The sequence below is a fragment of the Triticum dicoccoides genome, chromosome 1B (genome assembly GCF_002162155.2).
Source record: "Triticum dicoccoides isolate Atlit2015 ecotype Zavitan chromosome 1B, WEW_v2.0, whole genome shotgun sequence".
Classification (NCBI taxonomy): Eukaryota; Viridiplantae; Streptophyta; class Magnoliopsida; order Poales; family Poaceae; genus Triticum; species Triticum dicoccoides.
In genome coordinates, this window is record NC_041381.1 from 117134243 (window position 1) to 117149981 (window position 15739).

Genomic DNA, 15739 nt, shown 5'->3' on the forward strand with positions numbered 1-15739 from the left:
GTTCGGAGTCCCGGATGACATCCCGGACGTCACGAGGAGTTCCGGAATGGTCCGGAGGTAAAGATTTATATATAGGAAGTCCTGTTTCGGCCATCGGGACAAGTTTCGGGGTCATCGGTATTGTACCGGGACCACCGGAAGGGTCCCGGGGGCCCACCGGGTGGGGCCACCTGCCCCGGGGGGCCACATGGGCTGTAGGGGGTGCTCCCTGACCTACATGGGCCAAGGGCACCAGCCCCAAGAGGCCCATGCGCCTAGGGAACCCTAGAGGGAAGAGTCCTCGAGGGGGAAGGCACCTCCGAGGTGCCTTGGGGAGGATGGACTCCTCCCCCCCTCTTGGCCGCACCCCTTTCTTGGAGTAGGGGGCAAGGCTGCGCCTCCCCCCTCTCCCCTGCCCCTATATATAGTGGAGGGAAGGGAGGGCATCCACACCTGAGCCCTTGGCGCCTCCCTCCCTCCCGTGACACCTCCTCCTCTCCCGTAGGTGCTTGGCGAAGCCCTGCAGGATTGCCATGCTCCTCCATCACCACCACGCCGTTGTGCTGCTGCTGGATGGAGTCTTCCTCAACCTCTCCCTCTCCCCTTGCTGGATCAAGGCGTGGGAGACATCGTCGGGCTGTACGTGTGTTGAACGCGGAGGTGTTGTCCGTTCGACACTTAATCATCGGTGATCTGAATCACGACGAGTACGACTCCATCAACCCCGTTCACTTGAACGCTTCCGCTTAGCGATCTACAAGGGTATGTAGATGCACTCTCTTTCTACTCGTTGCTGGTCTCTCCATAGATAGATCTTGGTGACGCGTAGGAAAATTTTGAATTTCTGCTACGTTCCCCAACACTCAGATCCCAGAATTTTTTGTTGCAGAGCTGTGTACTGCTTGGCAAACTGTAGCGATGAGTTGCCAGGGCTCACATATCGCTTCAAAATAGCATTGAACCCCTCGCTGCGCTGCGTACTCTGCAGAAAGGGGAAGAAGCACTGCATGAAGTAGGCGGGCACCCAGTACATTCGCTTCTCCCACAGACTAGCAAGTGTCTCGTTGTCTTGGACTTGATGTGTGTCAACCATGGCCATCCAGCTCCTTTCAAACTCCTCGACCGTCAAACTGTGGTCCACGCACAGCTCGAATGCCTTGTGCAGCTCTGGATGGTCAGTAAAGAACGGTCCTAGCGTCTCCTCAGCCTTCTTTATAATGTGCCACCTGCAGTGCCTGTGCACTGCCAACGGAAAGACCTCCTCTATGCCTGCACGCATGCTGAAATCTTGGTCTGTTATTATGTTCATCGGAGCAAGTCCATCCATGCATTCCAAGAAGGTCTTTAACAACCAGACGTACCCATCCGTGTCTTCGTTCCGAACGAGCCCGCAGCCGAACTGCAACGACTGATTGTGGTTATTTATTCCTATGAACGGAGCGCATGGCATCTTGTACATATTGGTGAGGTACATCGCGTCGAATGAACTACAATCTCGGAAATGTTTGTAGGCTCTCCTTGCAGCACCATCCACCCAATACATGTTCCTGACACGGTCCTCATCGTCCAACCTTATCCTGTAGAAGAAATCTGGATCTTCCTTTGCTTTCTCATCGAAGTAGGCAATTGTAGCCTCTATGTCAGCCAGCCTGCTCTCTCTACAGTACTTGGCCTGTAGGTTTGTGACGTCAGCCAGTATGTACGGCATGCTACTCAGTTTCTCCTTTTTGCTGTGGATGAGTGATAGTATCTGGACCATTCTTGATGGACCGACGTTACAATCATGTAGCAGCTTTACGAATTGCCTTTCAACTGGGTGAATCCTCTGTGGGCGGTCAGAAATTTGACCAGGTCGAACTTCTTTATGAGTTTGTGGTTGTGCTCGTCAAAATATTCAGTGACCACATACTGTGTTCCATCTACGTTCAGCTTACACCGGACAGGGCATCCCGTCTTGAGAATGATCCCTCTTTTTCGTTCCGGAACGACAGGCGCAACACCTTTCCCCTTCTTGTTCCTCCGTGCCTTGTGGCACCTCATCTCACCTCTACTGTACTCGTTAGTTTTCTTATTTTTCCTATGGTACTCGATGTTGACCGCAAATCCATGGAACTTTGCATATGTCTGGTAGTATTCCTTTGCTTCTTCGAACGATTCAAATCTCTGCCCAATGTACGGTGGCTGAGGTACCACGATCTCTGATTGCCCACCATCTTCATCCCCTTCCGCCTCGTCGTCAGTTTCATCATTCACTTTAGTATCGGCGGCAGTTCCATCTACTTGAGTGTTGGCAGTGCTTCTGTTCAAAGGGGTGCTTGTCGGTATTGCTGGAATGATTGCCATTCCCGACTATGACTCGAAATTGTCTGCGGCATGATTGTCTGCTGGCTGGTGGAACGCGTCTTCCGTGCGCTCAGAGCTCCCCGCAGTAGATGTCCCCGCGCCGCTGTTAACTGTAGTTGTAGGCCCTGTAATAGGAAAAACAGGCACGAGAGTAAATTTTTTGTTTGAATAACATGTGTATCGCAATAGATCACACCATCTACGAGTGATTTGGCACGACATCATTTCAAATAGCAAGCCGTGAGTCTGCGCGTGGACATGTACGGCAGCTATAGCTGTCCAGTGATGGCAGCTACTGTTCAACAAACATGGCAACTATTGTTTTTGCCTACAGATAACTACAAATAACAAATGTAGTGCTGTTTTTGTGGTTCAGTTTTTTTCCCTTACCTTGTTGTGGTGCATTTGACCTTCTTGTGTGATCTGTGACACCAAAATGACGTGCTCCACCTGCAATTTGTGAAGCTTGCCACGAGACGTTTGCCGGGTTACCACCAGCGTAATAACCTGTACGCATAGTAGTGGTTGGTCAATTCATGGCAAATGCATTTTGTGTTAGCAATGTGGCAACTGCAGTTTTACTGGCATGGCAACTGTATTTGCATCAGCATGGCAACCGCAGTTGTTCCTTCATGGCAGCTGCAGTTGCCATGGCATGGCAAATATAGTTGCACTGGCATGGCAACTGCATTTGTTCTTCCCTGGCAACTGCAGGTGTCTAGGATGGCAGCAACAGTTGTCCAGGGATGTCAAGTGTAGTTTCTAATACATGGCAACTGTAGATGTCCAGTCATAGCAATTGTAGTTGTCAACTATGCTCCTTCTGCTAATTGATCATCCGCAACTTCACTTTTTTTATGGACTCACCTGTGTATGACATCGATGGCAGGTACATTGGTGCTGCCTGATGCCACGCGCTGCATGAAGGCTCTGCATTTTCACCCGTGGTAACTCGTGAGTCCTTTTGCCAGTTTTTTTGCATGTTCATTTTTCATGTCCACAGCAGTATGTGCTCTTTTCTCGTTTTGCATTACCTTGATTATCCATACAAGCTAGTTGAAGTTGGCTTCCCGTACATTTGTCAGTGTTAGAGCCTTGTGAGTGAACTTGCCACGGGGGCCCCCTAATTGTGTTTTGGTCATAAGAACCTGCGAAAAAATGATAGTGTACGACATAAGTAGAATGTCATCTTCATCGTTGCGAAGATGGCAACTGTTCTCTTCCTTTGTTATCACGCATCATACTTACGTCTGCATACTGTTCTAGTAGTGGCAGCAACGGCCCTGAAGAGATGAGCTGACTGTACTCTGTTGCATCCCAAGGGGGCGTTTCTGGCCTTTGAGAACCCCAAGCATCAGCGCCATCTTCGTGATTCATTCTTTCCGTGTCTCGCTTCTTTCCAATGTGTTCTCAATCACTGCATGAACAAGAAGACATCAACAATCCACAAGAATTGTATTCTTCTGCTACTTGCACATAGAAGATATGGATGGCAAGTGACGGGTCAAAATAGGTGGCAGCTATTGACAACGAAAGGTGGCAACTGTCGTTATACACAACTGGCAATTAATTTCTTCCAGCCCTCTTCATTCCAAAATTTGTCCCTCCTGTCCTTCTTTAGTGATTCCTACTCATCCATTTTTTATATCCAACTACTTGCGTCAATTAAACTAGAAACTTAAGTCAATTTCAAACGTAGTACATGGCAAATCTGGTGTACTCTGCCTGGCAATTGCGACTATACACTGAACCATGCAGTGTTCTACCCCTATGGCATGGATCCAGCACAAGATCGGGAGATTTTCAGCCTTAAAGATGAGAAGGATGAGATCGGGAGATTTTCATCTGGTTTTAGATGATCGTCTCTAGAGGGCTGGGTTGGAGTTTGGGGCTGGGGGTGGGGAGGGTTGGGGTGTGGTTTTGAGGTGGGAGTGCCCTACGGATCTGTTCTGTTTGCCATGGCAACCAGAGATGGCCGGCGGCGGAGGTCGGGGTTCGAGAGGTGGGGGACGATGGCGGCAGACGAGAAAGGGGATGGATCGGAGGCCGGGAACTGCTTGGTAGTGCGGGCAGCGGATCGGCTTGCCCGGACGGGGCAGTGCGGGCGGGGTTGGCACGCAACAGACGTGCGGGCCGTTCTTTTGTGCGCGCGGACGTGGTCGTGCGGGCCGGTTCCCGTCCATGGCACACGAGGCATGCGGGCGGGTTCCCGTCGACGCCACACATGTGGCAATTATTCGGACCCTAAAAATGGTACGAGCAATCTGTGTGTAAGGAAACCATGGATTCTTTCCATCCATGCATGGACCGGCGAATCAAATGACCTGCAATACGTACGTGCGTGCACGATTTCTTTCCATATCACGCACGCTACGATCATGAAAAGGAAACACCACTCAGCACGGCCCCCAATTTCTTTAATATGAGTATCCTGTAGTATGTGGAGCTGTTCAGACGCATTTTGTCAACTTATTTTTTTTTAGAAAAGGAGGATGACCACCGACCTCTGCATCTGGGAGATGCATGCAGCCGCTTTATTGATTAATCTCGAGGACCTTACAAAATATTATAACAATATGCCTAAATCCGCCATCTTGGCATCATATGCCACTACTCCTAACCATATGATGAAGGGGCGCTAGCTGGGCCAAATACCCAGTACACTCACCCAAGCCAATCATCAAAAGCCAGAAGCCCCAGCCGAGCCACATACCGGGTCTGGGGCATGAACTGGTCTGACGCACTCACATGTGTCGTCGCCGCCATCTTTCACTGGTCCATCTTCAGAGCAGATATTGAGGCTTCTATCTTGTCAGGACATTCATCCATCGACGCCACCATGACGCCAGACAGCAACCCCCTCCTGCGCGAGTCCAGCACCGCACATCTGGCGCCGAGTCTCCACGGCACCATGCCGCCGAGATCCGCCGTCATCAATGTGCAGGATGAAGCACTGCTCCATCAAGAAAGCCGCCCACTGGTCCATCGAACCCGTGTACGCCTCCAAGAATGATGCTCCCAAGGAGGAAACGACACCAACGCACCGCCGTCATCTGATCTACTGATCTAGGGTTTCCCCCGGAGGTAGCGGATAGAGGTCTGGAGCTTCTCCACGGTGATGCCTTCAAGAAGGTAATGACACACAAGAGCGCCGCCAACGCCGGTCTTGGCATCAAGCCGAGAACTAGGTTTTCACCTGGATCTGCTGAAGGAACCTCCATCAAGCACTCGTGCACGGGTCGCCGCCAATCTGAGCCGCGGCACATTGAGCAGGTCGCACCGGCCAGATCAGATCTGTCCGGAGGGCAAACCACACATGGCGCCGACCCAACCACCAGGCCCTCCATGCCGCCACCGCCGAACCGAGGTCAGATGGTCCATCGCCGCTGACCCGGCGTCCGCAGCCGAACGCAACCAAGGCAGCTGCCCGAAGCAGGGCCAGCCGCCGCACCCGCCACCATCCGCCCTAGGCCGAGGCGGCCGCCGTGCCGCCGCCGGTAGGCAGGCCCGCCACGCCCCCAAGGCTAGATCGGCCGTGCCTCCACACACCGCGGGGCTCCGCACCTCCCCCATGGTGCAGGAGAGAGGGAAGGCCCCCGCCACCGCCGTCAGCCCCCGGGGTATAGGCCAGCGGCGGCGGAGGGAGGGGAAGAAGGACGGGGAGCCCCGCCGGCTAGGGTTGCGTCCCGCCCGAGTCGCCCGAGCGGGGGCGACGCGGGGGGTCCTTGTCAACCTACTTGATACCCCAACTGTCTGTGGACGCATTTTGTCAACCTACTTGATACCCCAAGTGTCCGTGGACGCATTTAGTTGTTTGAAATCCCGCAAACTGGACACAAACAAACGAAGCTCTACGAGCATCCGGACCGCCGCCACACACGCGTCCAAAACCCTAGTCTCAACCAAGATCATCTCTCTCTTCCGCGCACTCTCCGATCTTTGCGTGGCATTCATGCCTGTCCAAAGCGGAAGCCACCGGTCACTGGAACGGACATTGAAGCAACGCGCCCACCGAGAGCGTCACCCGTGCTGTGTGTCTCGGTCTCCATGCATGTTCAATGCCGGAGAGACGTAACTGAACGGGATGGGTATTTACCACATTCAAACCGGCTGCACGTCCGTCTATCTACCGACATTAAACAACCGCACTAAAGAAAAAACACTCTCTTTGTTATAAACTCTTCCACTACCTTCCGGTCGATCTTGTTGAGTACTCCCTTTGTATCGTTTTATTTGTCGTTGGGCAACCCCAGTACAAATTCTGTAACGCTACAATATTTTCTCAGTTTCCAAATTTACCCCTCCACCTGATCCACTTGCTCGCACCGCTCACTCGCTCGCTGGAATCCCCTTCCCTTGTCGCCTCTCTCTCTCTCCTCTCGGTGGCCGGCCTCTCCTCTCCGTCGCCGCCTTCCCCCTCTCCTCGTCACCGGCCTCTTCCACCGCCCCTTTCTCCCCACCACCCCGCCTTCACTCACACCCCGTAGGTTGAAAAAATTGATTCTTTTTGCGTTAGCGGCGGAGGCGTGGATGTGTAGCGGCACCATAGCTGGATACGGGCTACGGGGGCGTGGATGTGGAGCGGCGGGCGGCGACGGAGCCTCCAAGCGGAGCGGCACGGGAGGCCGAGGTGGGCAGGTGCCACCGATGGCGGGACGAGCATCTGGAGCAGGAGGGCGACGCCGAGCTCGGTTGGGGCCTCCTCGGCGATCGCTGCGGCGAGGTCTGCGCACTCAGTCTTTGAGTCCCCGCCGCGGCGAGTTGTACGTACGCCAAGAACTTCTATGGTGAGCCCCTCACTCACTCGGCGCCGAGTACTCTGCAATCTGGTCCTCTATCAGTAGCTTTTGCAGTAGTTCTTGCAGCGAATATGTATTCCTGTTCAAATACAGAAGCAACACCCGGCGAGTACACAAACAAAGAGAATCTGTATACACATTCAAATACAGAAGCATCTGTATACACAAACTGCAGTATTTCTTCCTGTTCCACAACTGGGTGTTGTAGCCTGACACAAAGAGAATCATGAGGCATTTTTCTTTTAATTAAACATTTGCAGTAGTATACTTGACTGAATTTGAACACTTGCAGTAGTACTTTGACGAGGCTCTGCTTGATCAACTGGAGCTTAAACACTTGCAGTAGTACTTGCAGTTGTACTTGACTGAATTTAAACACTTACAGTCTTTCTACTGCTGCTTGATCAACTGGAGTACTCTGGACTTGATCAGTAGCTGTTTTGGTGTAGCAAGTGCAAGAGCTGTAGTACTCCATTTGGTACTCCATTTGGAGACTTTAACTGGATCAGATTAGGTACTCCATTTGCTGTAGTACTCCAGTTAACTGAAACTAGTGACATCACTTGAAGCAACTTAAGTCTGAATAATCAAATTCATCATACACTATTACTTGAATCAAAGATCAGGTATTCCATTACAGTAGCAAGTGTACCAGTATTATTGGAGTAAAAAAATTCAGTTAAGTTGTGCAGTAGTGTACTCCTGCTTGCTCTTCTCTGAATCTTTTAAGTTAAATGAAACCTTTTTACTCAAGTAGAACTAGATGAATTTTGTCAGTACTGTGTATTTAAATGAATCTTTTGCTGTATATTTAAATGAAAGGGGAGTATAAATACTGTTTGGTTAAAACCAAGATTCAGTATCTTGAACTACTCCAGTATCTCTTCTCTTCTCTAAATTATGTGTAATTATGGATTATTACACATACTCCTCTTCTCTTCTTTAAATTCTCTTCTTTATTGGAATACTACTCTTCTCTTCTCTAAATACTCTTCTCTTCTCTTCTCTAAATTCACTCCTCTCCTCTACTACTACTCTCCTACTCAAAAATCAAATGATCATACAAATGGATTATTATGGATTATGGAGTATCAGAGAGTGATCATACAAATGCAGTAGTAGAAATACACACATACAAATGGAGTATGGAGTAAAAATATATGGAGTAAAAATTTAAATGGAGTTACACATACAAGTGGAGTTAGACATACTCCAACATACTCCACACAAACAACATACTCCAACATACTCAAGTATGGATTCTTACAAACATGACAAGCATCACAACCTCATCACAAGCATCACAAGCATCATCACTGGCATCACAGCCTCATCGCAAGCATCATCACTAGCATCACAGCCTCATCACAAGCATCACAAGCATCATCACTGGCATCACAGCCTCATCGCAAGCATCATCACTAGCATCACAGCCTCATCTCAAGCATCATCACTAGCATCACAGCCTCATCGCAAGCATCATCACTAGCATCACAGCCTCATCGCAAGCATCACAAGCATCATCACTGGCATCACAGCCTCATCGCAAGCATCATCACTAGCATCACAGCCTCATCGCAAGCATCATCACTAGCATCACAAGCATCATCATAGTGTATGCAATGCTACATAAGCAGCAAATTTTTGCTGGTCATTGAGGGTTTTATTTTTTCTACCAACTTGCCCAACACCTGCACCAAGACATATAACAAAGAAATTATTAAATGATTAAGTGATGAAATGATGAAATGATCAAGTGATGAAATGATCAACTGTAACCGTACATGGATTTTGAACAATTTCATCTCCTTCCATTCCATCTTCTGCATCTCCTTCCATTTCATTTTCTGCATCTTCATCCATTTCGTCCAAATCTTCTGCAGGTGGAGTGAAGTTGAGGTCTGGGAGATCCATTTTGTCCTGAAGATATGAATACGCAAGAAGAAGAAGTTGAGGTCTGGGAGGTCTGGGAGATCCATTTAGGATAGCTGAATTTACAGTAGTCAAAGCTTTGTTGTACAACAATTCAAATAAACATGAATTTACAGTAGTCAAATTGTTGCTGTACAGCAATTCAAATAAACCTGAATTTGGAGTAGTCAAATCTTTGTTGTACAACAATTCAAACAAAACTGAATTTACAGTAGGATAACTGAATTTGGAGTAGTCAATTCTTTGGACCAATTACAGCAAATTACAGTACTAAGGTGCTGTTGAGATGACTACACTGCTGTCAATTCAAATAAACCTGAATTTACAGTAGGATAACTGAATTTGGAGTGGTCGATTCTTTGGACCAATTACAACAAATTACAGTACTGAGGTGCTGTTGAGATGATTACACTGCTGTCAATTCAAATAAACCTGAATTGACTTTGCCAGTGTTGTATTTGTCCCCTTGGATTATTTGCAAATTTTATGTAGTCAAGCTTGCAAATTGGATTTGCTGTAGTCAACCTATTACATTTGCATGTTCTGGAAATTCAGTTAATTTGCTACTCCTTTACAAGAGGTAGATGTAAATGTTCAGATGTTAATTCAGTTAATTTATATGCACCTAAATTTGTACTGTGAACAGGAGTAGATAACCAAGTACAGTACTAAGTTTTCTTGGATTACAAGTGTACTGAATTAATATAACTCCATATTTAGTCTTCTTAACTGCAGATTTGGCAGCTCCACTAAATAACTAATGTAACTTAATTTTTTTTTGTGATATGAGAACTTAGTCCATAAAGTTACTCCCAATTTACTGTCAAATTACTCCTAGTGTTGACACTGTTGACTCGTAGTGTTCACACTACGACAACAACCTGTCAAAATGACACTGACAACAACAGTTTGGAGTACTCCCATTTGGTTTAATTTAAATGCACAAAAATTATGATGGGAAAGAAGAAGAAGACAGGTTGCTTTTGTTATGAGTAGAAATGAAATGGAGTACACTGTGACAACAACAATGAAGAAGACATGTTTAATTCAAATTTATTGTGACAACAACACTGAATAGGAGTACAAGATGCCATGAGGAGTAAAAATGGAGTAGCTCACCTAGATCTGCTGATTTGTCAATTGATCCTGTGTACTTGATCTTGCTCTTGTTGATTTGTCAATTTCACACTAATGATCTTGTTGTTGCTGATGTTCACACAATTGACCCAAGTCTTCTTAACTGCAGATTTGGCAGCTCCAATACTCCAAACTGTTGATGGACAGATGGAAGGAGCAGCAGAGCGAGCTTGATCAATACTCCTATTCTTGTATCTACTCCAACACAGCAGAGCGAGCTTGATCAGCACAGCAGTATTTGTACTCCAAGTCTCCAACACAGACTGTTGATGGCGCTGGCTTCTGTACTCCAACACAGACTGGGGGAATCAACTTACTGCTCCTGTGCATGAATCCGGAGAACCAGGGTGGAGAACCAGTAGCTACTCCAGCATAGACTCAGGCGATCAACACAGACTGCAGGACTACCAGTGAGGAAGAGGTCAATTGGAGCGACGGGTCGACCTGGCTGCTCGCCGACGAGGTCAATTAGCCGGATCAGGAGCTCCAGTGCATGAATCAAGGAGGGCGTCGGGTTGCGCTGCTGCTGCTGCTGGTCAGTGCAGGGAGGAGCACGGGCGGCGCGACAGGCAGGAGTCGCGGGCGGCTGGAGGCTGTGGCGGACGGCGAGGGAGATGCGTATGGCAGGGACGGACCTTGGGTTCTCGATTGGAGCGGGGAAAGGCGGCTGGCGAGGGAGCTGCGGCCGGCGGGGGCGGACGCCGGAGCTGCAGTGGAGGAGCGGAGCCTGGCGGAGGGGAGTAGCGACGGAGGAAGACGACGATCCTAGCGAAAGTGTTTTTTCAAATTGGGGGTAGTTTGGTCCTTTTTCTCCTTTTCACCTGGTCGGAGAATTGCCCCAACGACAAATAAATCGGTACAGAGGGAGTATATGTGTTATGTGCATATTGTGTATTGGGCCCGCCTTCTAGTTCCTTGTATAGTTGAGGTCCGTGACCCACCTTTGTACATCATATATACGTGCTTAAGCATGAAGAGAAATACATCATGCAATCATCACATCTAACATGGTATCAGTTTCCGGGTTCTAATCCTAGCCTTCCGCCGCCGCCGCCGCCGCCACCTAGCCGCCGCCGTTCGCGCGCCCTCCGCGCCGGCCACCTCTTAGCCTTCCACCGCCGCTGCTGCCACCCAGCCGTTGCCGTTCGCGCTCTCTCCGTGTCAGCCGCCGCTCCCGCCTCTTCCTGTCGCACGCGTGATCCAGCCGCCCCCGTTCCTGCCGCCGCTGTATCCCTCTGCAGCCTCCCGATCCCAACCCGGCGATCGCTAGCCTGCTGCCTCCCGCATGGATACTACTCCCTCCGTCTAGGTGAGTAAGTCATCTTAGGTTGTGCACCATGACCAATGAGAAGGGAAAACAAGATACTTTAATATTTATTTGCTAATTAATAGCATTGCATGCAATGAACTAACCACTGCATGTAGTGTTTGGTAGTCTCAAGTCATTAAAAGCATGCACACTCCTCATCTCTTATTGGTTGATATGTCAAGAAACAAGAAACAAGGTAGAAGTTAATGCACGCGCCTTAGTGTTTTGGGATTATTTGGTTTTCGTAAGACGACTTACACACCTAGACGGAGGGAGTACGGACGCTACGTGCTTGTGGCGATCAAGATCAATTCTTGTGTGCTGTTGTGTACGAGAGCTAGTTTGATTGATTAGTTCAATCCAGGCTAGAAGTGCTCCTACATTCAAAGTACTAGTACACGAGATAGGAAGATTTGATCAGGAGTAGCCCCGCGTCGCTAGCCTGTTGCCATCGCCACGCCGCTGCGATCGCCCAGCTGCTTCCCGCCGCTCACATCGCCAAGCCGCCTCGCCAACTCTCGCGTCGCTAGCGCAACCCAGCCGCCAGCAAACTCCTGCCTGCCGCTCGCATCGCCAAGCCGCCTCCACGCCCGATCCTGCCGCCGCCACACTAGAGTCGCCCGACCCGGGCCCGACGCCAGCCGCTAGCCGCCCTATGGCGTCCACCGGTCCGTTCGCTGCCGCCTCTGCCGTCCCGCTGATGGCGCACTTTGGTGTGGCTCGGCCGCCGGTGTCCTACGGCGCGGCCTCACCGCCGCTGGAATTCTCCGGCCAGTCCCGCTACGGGTCCTCTGGCGCGGCTCCGCCGCCGGTATCCTACGGCGCGACACCGCCACCGCCGGCGCTATCCGGCCAGTCCGTCATCGCCCTGCCGTCGGCGCCGCCTCTGCCCATCGACCCCTTGCTGTTGCGCGGGGCGTTTGATGCGCCTGCTCCCACGTACGGGAATCCTACATACGGGGCTCCGCCCGTGTCTGGATCTCCCGGGTACTGGTGGGGGTCGTCAGCGGGCCAGCAGGTTTTTCCTGCAGGCCATACGGCCTACTCTGCACCGCAGTCGCAGCCGGGGCTGCTACCCATACCGTATAATGAGTACCCACCGCCGCAACCGAGCGGTGGCTACGGCCTTCCCATGGCATCTCCGCCCCCCTCGCCGGCCCTGCCGCCGGCGTCCTGAGACCCGGTGCTCCTCCCCGCACTGCATGCCGCTCCTACGCCGAATAACTACGCTGGAGGTGGTGATTGGTACATGGACACCGGTGCTACGGCTCACATGTTTGCTCATCCTGATAACCTTGCCTCCTTCACTCCTGTCTCCACCGACCACCGCATCATTGTCGGTGACGGTTCCACACTTCCTATCGCATACATGGGCACACTTCTTTTCGTTCTAATTCTACTCCATTATCTTTATCTAACATACTTGTGTTACCTCATCTTTTTAAGAATCTCATTTCTGTTCGTTGTTTCACTCGTGAAAATCCCGTTACCGTTGAATTTGACGAGCTTGGTTTTTGTGTCAAAGACGCTCGAACCAGGATGGTACTTCACCGATGTGACAGCCCCGACAAGCTCTATCCGGTGCACTCGCCTTCATCCACCACCGCACCGGTTGCTCTCTCCGCTGGAGTCGATCTCTGGCGCGCTCGCTTGGTTCATCCCAACCCCGTCACACTTCGTCATATTCTTAGGAGTTTCAGTTTCAGTTGCAATAAGATCGAGGATCACACTTGTCATGCCTGTCGAGTTGGCAAACATGTTCGTCTGCCGTTTAATAATTCCACCACCATTGCTTCTTTTCCTTTTCAGTTGATTCATAGCGATGTGTGGACTTCTCCGGTTCCCAGTAACTCGGGCTATTTATATTATCTGGTCATTCTTGATGATTATTCTCATTATGTGTGTACTTTTCCTTTGCGCAGAAAGTCAGATGCACTCTCTACCTTGACCGCATTTTACTCCTATGTCCGCACGCAGTTTGGGCGTCCCATCCTTGCGCTTCAGACGGACAATGGAAAAGAGTTCGACAACCTCGCTTTCCGCACTTTTTTGTCGCATCACGATACAGTTTTCCGCCTCACATGCCCGTACACTTCATGGCAGAACGGTCGAGCCGAACGCGTCCTTCACATTCTGAATGACTGCGTTCGCACGCTCCTGTTTCATGCCAACGTGTCGCCTCATTTCTGGCCGAGCGCACTTGCCACTGCATCACTTCTTCTTAACATTAAACCCTGCCGCCCACGATGGAACTACGCACCTCACTATCTTCTCTTTGGTACGCCCCCATCTTATGACGACTTGCGTTTTTTGGGTGCCTTTGCTATCTTAGCACTGCCCACTGCTTCTCACAAGCTTGCACCTCGATCTGTCGCTTGCATCTTCATCGGCTACCCCTCTAACTCCAAGGGATATCAGTGCTATGATCCCGTCTCCCACCGTGTGTTCACTTCCCGGCACATTACTTTGATGAGCATGTGTTTCCATTTCACCAGGTACCCGTGGCTGTTCCTCCCGCCACTGGTGACGCGGGCTCCTCGAAACCTCTCCCAAGGCGCTCGCGCACCTTCCTTGGCCTGCCCCCTAGCTTTGAGGCGCGCCCCCCGCATGCGGCGCCTCCTACAGCCCGTGGCCCCCCTAGAGCCTCTGGCCGGTCCGGTCACCCGCGCCCGTACGGGCGTTTTTCGCCCGAGCTGACGCTACACCTCAGATGACTACGTCCATGCGGCGTCCACCTCTGAGCTGTCGCCGTTGCCGTCCTCCGCTCGATCCGCTCTTCGTGACCCGCTCTGGATGGCTGCGACGCAAGAGGAGTTTGACGCTTTGTTGCGCAACCGGACGTGGCAACTTGTTCCCAGTCCCCGACACGCCAATGTGATTATCGGGAAGTGGGTCTTTAAACACAAGCTCCGTCCTGATGGTACCCTTGATCGCTACAAAGCACGCTGGGTCGTTCGTCGCTTCCGACAGCGTGCTGGCATTGACTTCACCGACACCTTCGCTCCGATCGTCAAGCCCGTCATGATACGCACGGTTCTCCACCTTGCGGTCCCCCGTGCTTGGCCAGTGCACCAGATGGACGTCTCTAACGCCTTCCTCCATGGTCACCTCGAGGAGTAGGTCTTATGCCAGCAGCCCACCGGGTTTGTTGACCCGGCGCTTCCCGACCACGTGTGCCTGCTTTCGCAGTCCTTGTACGGACTCAAGCAGGCTCCGCGCGCTTGGTACCAGCGCATCGCGGCCTTTCTCCACCAGCTTGGGTTCCGCTCTACCTGCTCGGACAGCTCGCTCTTCATCTATCATCAGGGCTCCGACACGACCTACTTGCTGCTCTATGTCGACGACATCATCGTGACGGCATGTACGGCTGGTCTCCTTAGTCAGCTCACGGCTCATCTTCGCGCTGAGTTCGCCATCCGATGTTGAGGTGGTTCGTTGTCCCGATGGCTTCTTCCTTCATCAGCGGAAGTACGCTCATGAGCTCCTGGAGCGCGCCGACATGCTTAATTGCAAGCCCGCCGCTACGCCTGTTGATACCAAGGCCAAGCTTTCTGCCATGGCTGGTTCTCCTGCTTCGGATGCTGCTTTCTATCGGTCTATCATTGGTGCTCTTCAGTACCTCACTCTGACCCGACCGGAGATCCAATATACTGCGCAACAGGTGTGTCTTCATATGCATGCTCCTCGAGACATTCACTGGGTTGCGGTCAAGAGGATTCTCCGCTATGTCTGTGGCACTATGGATCTTGGCGTCACGCTTCATGCCTCCGCCGACACCGCCCTCACCGCATACTCCGATGCAGACTTGGTGGGCTGCCCTGACACTCGTCACTCCACCTCGGGCTATTGTGTCTACCTTGGACCCTCACTTATCTCGTGGTCGTCCAAGCGGCAGCCTACAGTCTCTCGTTCCAGTGCTGAGGCTGAGTATCACGCGGTGGCCAACGCCGTCGCTGAGTGTTCGTGGCTTCGCCAGCTGCTTCAGGAGCTTTCTTGCCCTGTTGACCGTGCCACGGTAGTCTACTGCGACAACGTCTAGGTGGTCTACCTCTCCGCTAACCTGGTGCATCATCGACGAACCAAGCATATTGAGTTGGATATTCATTTTGTTCGGGAACAGGTGGCCCTTGGGCATATTCGTGTTTTACACGTCCCTACTTCCCAACAATTTCCAGATATCATGACCAAGGGCTTGCCTACGGCGTCATTTGAGGAGTTCCGATCCAGTCTTTGCATCAGC